A 13,692-nucleotide genomic window follows, 5' to 3' on the forward strand; every position below is an offset into this window, starting at 1 on the left:
TGCTTATACTGTACACACATATACATATATATACATATATATACATATATACACAATTTTTAATTACAATATAATGCAATTAAAACACTTAACCCTGGTGGTCTTTTATTTTGACCAAAAAAAAAACAAAAAAAACGATCAGAATGGTTAAAACTCTTGATGTGGAAAATGAAAAATTATTGTGGACATGATTAGAAAAGGCTAAACAAAAGAATCTTCATGGTCAAAAATCATACCGCCATTGGAAATGAATGAGAACATTTAAATACATATTCAAATAAAAAAAACGTAATAAAAGTAATTATGTCTGAAAACACTTACAGCACATCAAACTACACAGCCCTATGTACCGTATACAAATAAACTTTGCAATTTATTAAGTTAAAGGGTTAGTTCAGCCAAAAATGAAAATGATGTCATTAATGACTCCAAACCCGTGAGACCTCCAGTTCATCTTCGGAACACAGTTTAAGATATTTTAGATTTAGTCCGAGAGCTTTCTGTTCCTCCATTGAGAATGTATGTACGGTATACTGTCCACGTCCAGAAAGGTAATAAAAACATCTTCAAAGTAGTCCATGTGACATCAGAGGGTCAGTTAGAATTTATTGAAGCATCGAAAATACATTTTGGTCCAAAAATGACTACTTTATTCAGCATTGTCTTCTCTTCTGGGTCTGTTGTGAGCACGTTCACTATGCTGATGACGTACGACGCTGCTGACGTGTTTTCTGGTGCACCCAATAACAAAGAAAACACGTCAGCAGCGTCGTACGTCAATAGTCACAGCAGTAGCATTCACAACAGACCCGAAAGAGAAGAAAATGCTGGTCACTGTAGTGTTTTTTGTTATTTTTGGACCAAAATGTATTTCCGATGCTTCAACAAATTCTAACGGACCCTCTGATGTCACATGGACTACTTTGATGATGTTTTTATTGCCTTTCTGGACGTGGACAGTATACCGGTACATACATTCTCAATGGAGGGACAGAAAGCTCTCGGACTAAATCTAAAATATCTTAAACTGTGTTCCGAAGATGAACGGAGGTCTTACGGGTTTGGAACGACATGAGGGTGAGTCATTAATAACATAATTTTCATTTTTGGCTGAACTAACCCTTCAAACACTGTATTAAATGAAAATTGTAAAAAAAAAATATATATATATTTTCTATATGTATTTTATATAGAAATAAATGTTGCAAAATTTTGAGGTGAATAGTACCACGAAATCCCTTTAAAATACAAAATATTAAAGAATTAATATCAATACAAAAGAACATAGTACTTTATTTTCATTTTTAAAACAAGTTACTCTTTTTCCTTCTGTTTTGCTCACTGAGGATCACTTAAGTTAAGGATACTAGAGGGTTAGCAGCAGCAGCAGAACAACATCTTATCATGATCACCCCTAAAAATGTGAAGCACATACATTTATCAGCTCAAAGCTTTTCATTTTGATCATCAAACCTCAGAGTCTGTGCTGCAGCTCACATGAGTGTCTACCTGATGATATTATCAAGCCATCGCCTTAGACTTCACACGGACAGAAGTGTATTCTGTGTTGTGTATCTGCTGATAAAAGCCGTTATGTGCTGCAGGCCCCGGGACATCAGAGAGTCCTGACGCATGAGGAGCGTCTTATGATCTCAGAGCTGCAAGTCAACACGTCTTCACTGCGAAACCTCTGACTGAACTATAAGAACCCCTTAACCTCCTAGCACCACTCACAACATTCTTGCACTTATTTATTTATTTTTAATTAAACAAGGATGCAATAAATTGCTCAAAAGTGACGGTAAAGACATTTATAATGCTACAAAAAATGTTTATTCCAAATAAATGCTGTACTTTTGAACTTTCTATTCATTAAAAAAATCTTGAAAGATAAAATGTATCATGGTTTCCACAAATATATGAAGCAGTGTTTTCAACATTAATAATCAGAAATGTTTCTTGAGCAGCAAATCAGCATATTAGAATGATTTCTGAAGGTCATGTGACACTGAAGACTGGAGTAATGATGCTGAAAATACAGCTGCACATCACAGAAATAAATTACATTTCACTATATATTCACATAGAAAACAGTTATTTTAAGGTGTAACAATATTTCATAACTTTATTGTATCTTTACCAGATAAATGCAGCCTTTAAAAACATTACCAACCACAACATCATTATTTTATAATTATTTTATATACACTACTGTGCAAAAGTCTTAGGCACGTTAGTATTTTCACCCCAAAGAATGGTGTTCAGCCAGTTATTTCTATCTTTTGCTGTAGTGTGTCAGTAGAAAATATCAGTTTTAATTTCCAAACATTTATTTTGCCATTAATTTTAATAATAATCTAGTGAGATTTTTCAGTCTGACAGCAGCCGGTGATCCACACAGAGATCTGATCTCACCATCATCGAATCTGTCTGTGATTACATGAAGAAACAGATGAAACTGAGACAAACTAAATCCAGAAGACGCTTGAAGAAACCTTCCTGCAAAGCTGCCTGAAAAACAATGTGCAAGTGCACCTGGACAAAAGCTGCTTTAAATGCAAAGGTTGGTCACACCAAATATTGATTTGTTTTAGTTAATAGAACTTAATTGATAAATAAAATATTTTTGAAGGCATCCTTACTTTAGAGCATATTTACACAAGTGCCTAAAACTTCTCACAGTGCTGTAGCTTTGGAGGCAGGTTTCTTAAAATGTCTTGAAGACGTTGCTACAGTTCTTCTGGATTTAGTTTGTCTCAGTTTCATCTGTTTCTTCATGTAATCACAGACAGATTCGATGATGGTGAGATCAGATCTTCATGTGTTCAAAAATATCACTAGATTATTATTAAAATTAATGGCAAAATGAATGTTTGAAAATGTAAACTGATATTTTCTACTGACACACTACAGCAAAAGATAGAAATAACTGGCTTAAAACCCTTTTTTGGGGTGAAAATACTAATGTGCCTAAGACTTTTGCACAGTACTGTATACTTAAGGCTAATTACTGTTTTTATGCCACCTCTAAAGTCATTAAAATCTCTACGTAAAACTTGTTGCAAGAACAGTTTGTTTATTATGGAAATTCTCATCAGTCTGCATGTGGGCCATCATTAATCAGGGCAGCGATCTGAGGTCTTATAGCCAACACCACACATCTGCGCTGAAACAGAAACATCAGCCATCATAGGACTGCTCATGAATTTCCATCTGAAAAACCACCCTGTGACATACATGAGCAATACACTAATATCATCCAAATACTGACGAAAAGCAAAGGGGATCTGGATTTCAAAAAGCATAATTGGCATATTAATGTCTTTATTATAACAGAGTTATACTTAAGGGGAAGTCACTCACTGAGGAAAGTAAGGCTACACAACAATAGTTAAATGGTTGGTCACAAATTGTCATTTAGTCACAGCAAACGGCAAAACATATTGGTTGTATTACACTTATTTAAGCAGAACAAGATCTCAATCCAAACTTACATGTTTGCCTATGTTTTCAGCTCATCAGCGTTTTTTTCCCATTATGTAAGGGTTGGAAAGATTAAGTAATCCACTGGGCAGAAAATTTATAGATTTATTAAAAAAGCTTTGATTGGGGTTTTTAGATGATTGATGTTTTTTATGTACTGCAGAGAGAGCACGGTTTTTATGGTTGGAAGGATTTGGTGAGTTATTTAAGTGTATAATTTTAAATGGTAAAACATCACAGGTGATTATGGTTAATAAATCGTGAGAAGCAGAAATCGTGATCACGATTAAAAGACGATTCATCATGCAGCCCTAGCGGAAAAGAATGCCATGTTGGATTATGCAGGTCAGAAATAAATGCACAGTTTGTATGGGAAACACACAGACTTGTGACTGTAGTAGTAAACTGGAGGAAAATCTAATATAAGAGCATTAGCGGCCAGAGCACAGCGGTCTGGCTTTATAAAGACACATTTTAGAACACATAATGGACTTCTCCTCCTCTACACGACAGGTTTGATGTTTGTGATTTCAAAGGAAGTCCTGATGCACAACCGTCTGACAGAAAGCCACTTTGAAAAGTCTGACAGCGGCCGAAGCTCCACAGGCTCGTGAAAGCATCCGCGTTCATCATATGATCCGGAGGACAGCGCTCATATGACAGCTGAGCAGAGGAAGAGCGTCTGGCTGCATACAGACTTCAGGCTCTCCGCTCCACATAATATCCCCATTGTGCCGTCACAGATAGAGGCTGCTGTGTAGCGCCACTCTATTGATAGAGCTCTCTTTAAGTCCTTCATTGCACTTCCTCCGGGGCTCAGAGCCATCACTCATAACGGCCACGAGATATGCTGCGCTAGCGGGGTTTCGCTCTGAGCGCGGGAGCTCCTCGCTTCAGTTATCTGAGCTGAGCGTTATGCATGGATTCGTTTGCTCTGAACTGGGTTAGGCAGAGTCACATGAGGTCAGGCATGGAAAGGGTGATGATAAATCTTACAAACATGCATTAAAAAGGCAGAGAGATATGCTTAAATCCGGAATAAACAGCTTCTTATCAATGGCGGTCCTCAACTTTGTGTCGCTAGAAAAAAATAAAAAAATACTGCATGTGTTTTTTGTTGAGTATCATATTTGATCCACCAAATCATGTATAGTCTAACATAGTGAAAATATGGAGGTAAAAACAGAATGTTATTCAGAGACTTAAACTGTGCAAAAAAAAAAGCATGCAATTTGTTGGTGCAGATGCTGATACTCATATGGTCAAAAGTGATGAAATTCTGATCACTTATTATGTAAATCAATGAGATCCTTATAACAGTATAGCAGATACTTACATAAAATGACATATAGTATCAAAACAAAATATCAAAAAAAAAAAAAAACATTTAATGCAATGCTATCCGATGCTGATTGAGAGATGAAGAAATAAAGGCTCCTCAGAAGATGTGAGATGTTCTGGAGGCTTGTGAAGATCATTCCTCCGCTGAGGAACAGTGAAAGTAAAGCTTCTGGAAACAAACGCTCCTCAAAAGATCCTGATGATCAGATTTGAGACTCTAAAACATGATTGATGGAGAATCAAGTAAAGCTGAGCTGCTTCAGTCCAGTAAGAGTTCATCTGGAGATATTACTGCAGTTATTCTGACCTTTACTTGATCAAAATCACTCAAGATTTGACAGAAAAAAAGACACGTGAAGCACCAGCTGAATGTAGATTATTGTACAGATACACTAACTAACACTCGTAAGTTTACTTTTACTTGAAGAAAAAAAAAAAAAAAAAAAAAAAAGACTGCAAGACTGTAAGAGTGGCACACGTAGAAGTCTAATTGCTGTGACGTAACTTCAGGAACTGAGAAGAAAAGAGCGAGAGTCTCAGAAATATCCTGACTGAAGAAAGGAACTCAGGAAGGTCCTCTTCCGGTACATTCAAAGCCCTTCCCTGACATTTCCTTCCAGAGTCTAGAAATACAAATGCAAACGGCAGACCTTAGGCAAAATACACAAACAGACTTGACCGATGCATTGCAATCGCACTATCGTCCATGCTTCACACGGCTCATGTGTTACTATGATGGTAATAAACATCAGTCTTTAATGTAGTGACAGAGTTGAAGTCAAATGTCTGTGCCATTAAAAAGATGCATGATTATTCAGGTACATATGAACATGTTTATCTAACCTAACTTGCCCAGCAAGATTCTCTTCAAACTTTTGGCAGTGAAACCTGACTGTTTATCAGGCCTGCACAAAGATAATCATGACTATAAATCACAACAATTATTAATCATGATTGTTCTCATTTTGAGAACAAGATTTATTGCACTTTCACATAAACACAAATCAAGAGGACATCAATTCATGTGCAAGGTTTATTTTACCTCATCTAGTTTCTGGGTTTTTATTTATCATACACATCAGTTTCATCATGGTTATCATGTGGTACTCCTCAAGGGTCTGTGTTAGTACCGCTTCTTTTCTCTCTATATATGCTCCCGTTAGGTTCAATACTGCATAAATACAGTGTGTCCTTTCACTGCTACGCAGACGATACACAATTGTATGTTCCACTTAAGTCAAATGATTCCACTGCCATGGAAAGATTGTTAGCCTGTCTAAATGATGTTAAGGCATGGATGTCTATAAATTTTATTAGCCTAAATGAATCAAAAACAGAACCAATTATTTTTGGTCCCCCTGAACTTGATAACGCAGTTCAAATTAAGCTGGGTCACCTGAGCCCCTTTAAGAAACACATAAAAAATTTGGGGATGATTTGCGATAGCGCACTAAAATTCGACAAGCAGATAAATGAAATGGTAACAAGTTTCTTCAAATTGAAGATGATCTCTAAGATTAAGCCTTTTTTTTATCCCAAAAAGATTTTGAAAATGCGTTTATCATCTCAAGATTAGATTACTGCAAAGGTTGCTAGTACCATACATGCCTCTTCTGATCTTAGTTAAGATGTATTTTGATTGTTTTTTTAAGGTTTCTTTTTATATTACTTATATAATTATATGAATGTGATCCCCTTTTTTAAAAGTTGTCTTCTGCTCACTGTGTTACTGTTTGTACAGCACTATGGTCAACGTTATTCTTTTATTCAGTGCTTATAAATTAATTTGAATTTGAATGTAACCTTTTTCAAATTAAAACAACAACAAAAAAAAACTTTGCACTGTAGAACAGAAGTTGCGTAAGTGCATTTACATTTACGCAAACAATATATTCAAGAATCATTTTTGGATTTATTACAGATTTTATTGAATGTCAAATGATTAAAAAAATTTTTGGGTTAATATCCATAGCAGTCCAATATTACAGATGATTATGCATAATTAGCGTTGAGATTGCAGTGCATTTGTGCTGCATTATGAATTGCACTCTGACACAATCATTGCCCAATCAATACTGTGAATATTGACAAACACCTATGATGTATATCCTACAGTACGCCATAAAAGACCCCTGGCAATGAGAGGAAAAACAATCTGCAACAAACAAACCGCATGACGAAAACAGAAGAATTTGAGGTCATATAACTGGTTTAAAGTCAGCATGAAATCAAAATTGACTATTTACTTTATTAGCTCACATTGCTAGTCTTAATGTGAACAATTAATCCATGCAAGTTAATCCGCTGATAAAATTTGTCTTGGTAATCTTTAATCAAAATCTGAACATTTGCTTCCGCTCTGGAATGGCATTCTTTCTCTGATTACGTCAGTTTGACCGCTTGTGCAGAATATCCTTAAAACCCTAGTGCGGTCTTCAGTCACTTTTGACCTTTAAAATGTACAAAATTGTAGCTTCATCGGAATGGTACAAAATGACTTTTATGTCACTTGGTATGTGCACACACAAAAAAAATTGAGGGCATGATTCGAAAATGCTTAGTGAAACTAGTTTGACAGTAAAGCGCTAAGTCACTCAAGCTGTAATCAGGTTGTCACATTAATGATTAAACTGGTTTTAGCATGCACCGAGACACAGGATTACAATAACCGCCCATGAATTTAAACAACTCACGAACATCCAGTAGAAAGCACAGTTACGGTACAATGAACACTCAGAATTAGGGATGGAATGGTTCAACTTACGGTTCGGTTTGTATCACAGTTTTGGTGTCACGGTTTCGGTGCGGTTCGGTATGTGCTAAATAAAAACAAAGAAAATAAGAATATTCTATCTAACTACTAGCAACACCAAAAATAAATACAATAGAGTAAAGATACAAATAAAATAAACAGTGATTTTCAGTTTTTTTTTTTTTTTAAGTGTGTATAATTTTTTTTTTTGTGCAGAAATTGAATAAAGTGATAAAATGTAAAACAGCATTGCATATTTGACTGTATGAATTAAATATGAATATTTATTAAGACTGGGCGATATATCGCATATGATTGTCACGCGCATTTCATCAGTAAAGCCGGTTCCCTGATTACCGCCATCACCTGCTTTCAGATGTAGTAGCATTTAATAGACAGCTACGCAATATCGCATTCATTATCGAAGGCGATTCATCTGCAATTATGAACACGATATTGCGTAGCTTGTCAGTGATCTACGGCTCTGTCTATTAAATGCCGCTCCATCTGAAAGCAGGTGGAGCCCTAATATTTATTAAATTTACAAAAGCTATTCAATCAAGAGCAGTGAGTGATTTATTTGTTGTTGCTGTTTGATTAATATTAAGAAAGTGCTGTCACTTTAAGAGAATGCACTGATAGAGCACGTTCAGCCGGCTATGTCTGCTATAGGATACTTACCAAGATGGGCATTTTGACATAACTTGTGTGTGAATTTGTCCATTAAAACACAATACTTCAGAGAGAACTTAATATTTGCGCGCGGATTTGCGCACTTCAGATGAGCGCATGCACAAATCTTCTCACTGCGCGCATGCGTGTGAGCTCGTGTCCTCTGGCTCTTAAATATTTCAACTGGCAAAGCTTACATGAGTTTAATTTAAACACAGATATCAACGTATGCTGTTCAGGTCTCATCTGTACACCTGCGCTATCAGCACCGAGGTGATGACGGAATAAATGACTGCTCATATTCCAGCATACGGCATTCGCATTGAACAAGAGTGAATGGTTTGTCCACGTTTTTTTTTTTTTTTTCGCTGTTGTTGTAATGTACTGGGAAGCCAGAATGCGCATCCATCAACAGAAACATACATTAGCTGAACCCTGTCTGTTTTACATGTTATTTATTCAATTTTTTTTCCATGAACCGTTCCACCCCTACTCAGAATACAGCATCCCTTCAGATACTGATTCAGAAGTCATCATCTCCCAGTCAAAGTCTGTCAATACCACAGCAATCAAGCAACATCAAGCAAACTGAACAGAGGTGCAATTATTTATGGCCTTAAAACGAAGACATAATCACAGAATCCAGTTAAAAAAATGGAATTTAAAGTGCAGAATGTCACAGAATTTGGCAAAATTTGAGTGAATAAATCAAAAGTAGGGCTGTACACAATCAGATTGCGATATGGACTAGTGTCTGTTAATAATAAAGCAAAAAACAACTGTTATTGAAATCTGAAGTCACATGAACTTCATCTCCACAGCTGCTCTGTGAGTCACTTGATCAGCATTTCACCATTTCATTTGAGATACACACACAAACTCAACATTTCTCTAAATGAACTAAAGTTCAGTTTAACTCAAAAATGAAGACAGAAACGTATAAATGTACTCCGTCCAAAAGCATTTATTATTTCCTCTCAAAGCAATAATAACAATAATAGTTCATTAAAACATTATTCTTTAGGAATATCACAATTTTCTCTACTGTGAAGCACTTTGCTGGCCAAAAATAATATTAAAGGAATTGATCAAATTTTATTTGATTACATTTTAAAAGATTTAATCTTAAGTTGTTTTAATTTTATTAACTTTAACCATTTTTTATAATAAATTTGCATTTAGAAAACAACAGAACCAAATCCAGAACCATTTAAACTAAAGTCTTCATAAATGATTTAAGTTTTATGAATTCAAATTATTAGACATTCCTGTTTATTAAATCGTTATTAAATATTTAATAAAACCATTAAAATGGAATCCACAAAACAATAAAAATTAAGGGAAAACATGGAATCTGGAAAAAAAATTAATGGAATTTGAGAGCAATAAAACAGATTTCATAGAGCCCTAATTTTATAACAGTGATGACTAATTGATTAGTTTGCACATCCCTATTTTATAGAAGAAAAGTTGCCCTCACAAAATTGGGGGTTTCATTAAAATGATTATTAATTAATATAATTTTGAGCACACAAACATAAATGTTTAATCTCTCATCAGAGGTCAAGCCTATTTATTTAACAGTTCAAATGATTCAGAATATTAGTCTACTTGTCTTGGACATTTTGACTGTGTGATTGGCCAAACCAATGCTCTTGATTCATGCTTGCACTGTATATGTTCAGTGTGTGTTTCTTTCTCAAACACCGGAGTAGCACAAGTGTGTTTGGAGTGACAGCACAGACGACTCGTGGGCAGCATCGGGAGAAAACAAAACAAAGGCCTGGAGTTTAAAGCAGAACACATGCTCACAGGGCAGGCTCTTCACTTCACTTGCTCCCAACAAAGAGTCACATGAGCTGAAAGTGAACCCGTCTCAGAGGGGAGCGCATTCATACGGCAGCAGAAGGACTGGCTCGTAAAGAGGACGAGCGGCAGAAGGAGGGCAGCGTCTCTCTGGTTTCCTAACAAACAGGTCAGAAGTAAAGCCACTGGCATACGGCAGCTAAAATGTAAAAAAAAAAATAAGAAAGCTGCAAAATACTACGTCTCCAGTAACAGTGTTTCCTGCATTGCTTTTGAATGGCATCACTCTGATGCTACTGAATTTACAGCATTTACTAAATAAACAAATAAATAATATTGCACCCAATCTGTAATAGCCATTTATTTTAAAGCAGGAATTTCCAAACCTTTCTGAAAGCTGAGACATAATATTTACTTTAAAGTACCCCCTAAAATTTCAGGTTAATATCTCAATAATTTAACAATGCATTTGCATCTGATATCGGTTAATAAAATGATAATATATAAATTATTTTATTGTCTTATTTTGATGATTATTATTTATTTTACATTTTTAATTATTAGCTTTTTATCAACTCAGTAACCCCAGTAGGAGAAACCCTGTTGTAGAGAAACATTAAACACCTGTTTGCAGTGCGATGAATCATTCTCTGAATGAATCACTGAATCATTCAGAGCAGTTACTGAATCAACAACTGACTCACTCACTGAACTGCAGCTTATCGTTATTTTCAGTGACGTCATCTCAAAATGAAGCATGTTTTGTGTACTTAAGGTTCCTGAAACTTAGATTAGTGTAAATATTAACTGGTTGTTTATTTGATGTCACTGGCAGACGTTATTGTTGAGAGCGGTCTGAATCATTTAGTGTTATCAATTCACTGATTCACTCCCTGAGCGAATGCACAACTGTGCTCTCCGTAACATTTTAAAACACTGCGCATTGCAATAATTTCAAACTGTGTTCAAGCCAAAACAGACTGGGAGGTTATGGTTAATAGTGTTTGATTTAATATGGCTCAAGTAGCCATATAACTTGTGTGCAGGACAGCAAACATCCTCTTTGCATTGATTTAAATGCCAAAGCCGTGATTTAGTACACATTCCTCTGAAAATAAATATTTTCAAGCGGACCATAAATGCATTAGCGTCACTGCACTTGCATATTTTCACTGTCTTGTTAACATCCAAATGCTCCAAAAGTCATTCAGCATAGAGTAAAGCACTTACACCCACAGCCGAGTGTCATAAACTTATGTCATGTGTGGAAAATTAAGAGTGTTTAGCTGACTCAGACATAATGTAATACATAATCACATTACAACTGCAAGACACGGCTTGCTCGACCTGACAACTATTAGGCGTGTCTCACCTGCAAGCATGAGCGAGACGCTTCCTATCCTTACATGACGACCAGACACATCCAAAGGGAAAAAACGCAGAAGTAATGTGACCACTGGAAACATTCTGCATGAGTCTATTTCTGACATAATCATAGTTTTGCCGGCTATACTTAGACTCTGTGGGGTTTGTCCCTTTGCTCACAGTACACGCCACTTTACAAGTGACAAAGAGCCGATGCTGGTCTCAGGCATCTTCCAGTCATCGTCAGGTGAAGCCAAACACCTCGGCAGGCTTCCGCACCTTCCGACCTATGCATTTCCATGCCTTCTCCATTTAAATACTGGATAAGGGCTTTGACAGAGACTGCACTCACAAAGAGCCATTTATAGCCAAAGAAGTGTTCATCGTCATTTTTAAATCCCCTGATATTTCTAGGCATTCCAAGAGCCTTTTTACGAACAGCTTCAGGTGGGATCAAACAGGACTGAATGTAGTTTTGGAGATTTGGCGCTAAACTACTAGGGAAGTAGATTCTTAAGTTTAACCCTTTAACTGTCACCCTCCATTTTTTAAAATAGGCATTAAAGTGCGCTATCCAAACTTAAACTGCTGTAATTTATGAACACTTATAGATAGACCTAAGGTTGGTCTCTTTTTAAAGAAGAAAATTAGCAGATTTTGGCAAAAGTGGATTTTTTGCAAAAAAATAAAGTATCATAAAGTTATAGAAGTTTAAATGTACTGTAAATAAAATGCGCTATACTAATTTTATTTTATTATAAATATTTTACATAAAAGGTATCACCCTAAAATTGGTATAAAATTAAAGCCTTGTGTCTAAGAAGTTATGTTCCAAATTTGAAGTTGATATGAAAAAAATGGAGGTTCCTGTGAGATTTTATTTAGGGCGTCATACCACAAACAGCCACTGGGAGCTGTCAAAACTCCTTTGAATTTTGTTTAATGAATTTTTCTCTAGATTTCTCTGTCAATTTTACTTCTGTCTCAAAATAACCACCAAATATGGAATCCTGAGACTCAGACCTTTCCAATGATATGTTTGTTGCCAAGATTATAAAAAGTTTTGATTCTAAAAGACCATAATGCATTTTGTAATATGACACTTGACACTGCCCATTAAGAGGAGACCGCCATAAGATTTTAAAGTACCATTTCCATGGTAACGCAATGTCCGATTTCAAAATGGTTTTCACAGGATGAATCTTGGGCTTCTAAGCTTTCAAATGATATATAATTTATATATGTATATCATTTGAAAGCTTAGAAGATATATAATTTTGATGACTACTAAAAGATTTTATAGAGAAAAAGGACAACAAAAAAAGAGTGCCAAGCGTCCCACAGGTGGGACGGTGACAGTTAAGGGGTTAAAAAAAAAAAAAATCATTAATCGACCACCGTACTTGCCCAGCTGATTAATCACTACATTAAAACAATGGTTTGGTATTAATAATTTTCTAAAATGGTATGTTTAGATATGCAATTGAGGCACTGTCTAATTAAACATGCGCTAAACATGTTTTTTGTCACTCCATGAATCACAAAATACTGTCAACAAGCAGAAATGACATGTACATAATCACCATGTGTTTAGGATTATAACGGCCCCTCAGAAAAATCCTTCATAGTATAGAGAGGAACAAAACTGTAAAGTTTGGTTTAAGTTAGTTTCTGGCACAGTGAAAGAAAAAAAATAATCATGGCCTTGAAAAAATGTGTATTGGAATTGAAATATGTCATAAGTAGCACGGGTATATTTGTAGCAATAGCCAAAAATGTCATTATATTGATCAAAATTATTGATTTTTTTTTTTTCCAAAAAATCATTAGGATATTAAATAAATATCATGTTCCATGAAGATATTTTGTAAGTTTGCTACTGTAAATATATCAAAACTTAATTTTTTATTAGTAATATGCATTGCTCGGACAACTTTAAAGGTGATTTTCTCAATATTTAGATGTTTTTGCAAACTCAGAGTCCAGATTTTCAAACTGTATCTCAGCTGAATATGATCCGATCCTAACAAATCAACATACAGCTTTCAGATGATGTATAAATCTCAATTCCATGAAATTTGTGGTCCAGGGTTTACATTTAAAGTCGCAAATAGATAAAGCACAATAAAATAAAACATTTAAATGTGTACTTTGGATGTTTTTTTTTTTTTGCCACTAATTAGACACAAGCTAACCTAACATCTCCAGTGTATGAAAAAAAATACAATGTGTCACACTTTATGATTGCAGACTTGAGAGAAACATGTTTATGG

General features: G+C 35.3%; 1 protein-coding gene across 11 annotated transcripts in view; it reads right to left on the bottom strand.

Moving 5' to 3' along the window:
- Nucleotides 1-13,692, bottom strand: part of spag9b (sperm associated antigen 9b) — a 55,612-nt gene that overhangs the window by 40,843 nt on the left and 1,077 nt on the right. The gene's annotated exons all lie outside the window — the stretch shown is intronic.

The sequence above is a fragment of the Cyprinus carpio genome, chromosome B12, assembly GCF_018340385.1.
Source record: "Cyprinus carpio isolate SPL01 chromosome B12, ASM1834038v1, whole genome shotgun sequence".
Classification (NCBI taxonomy): Eukaryota; Metazoa; Chordata; class Actinopteri; order Cypriniformes; family Cyprinidae; genus Cyprinus; species Cyprinus carpio.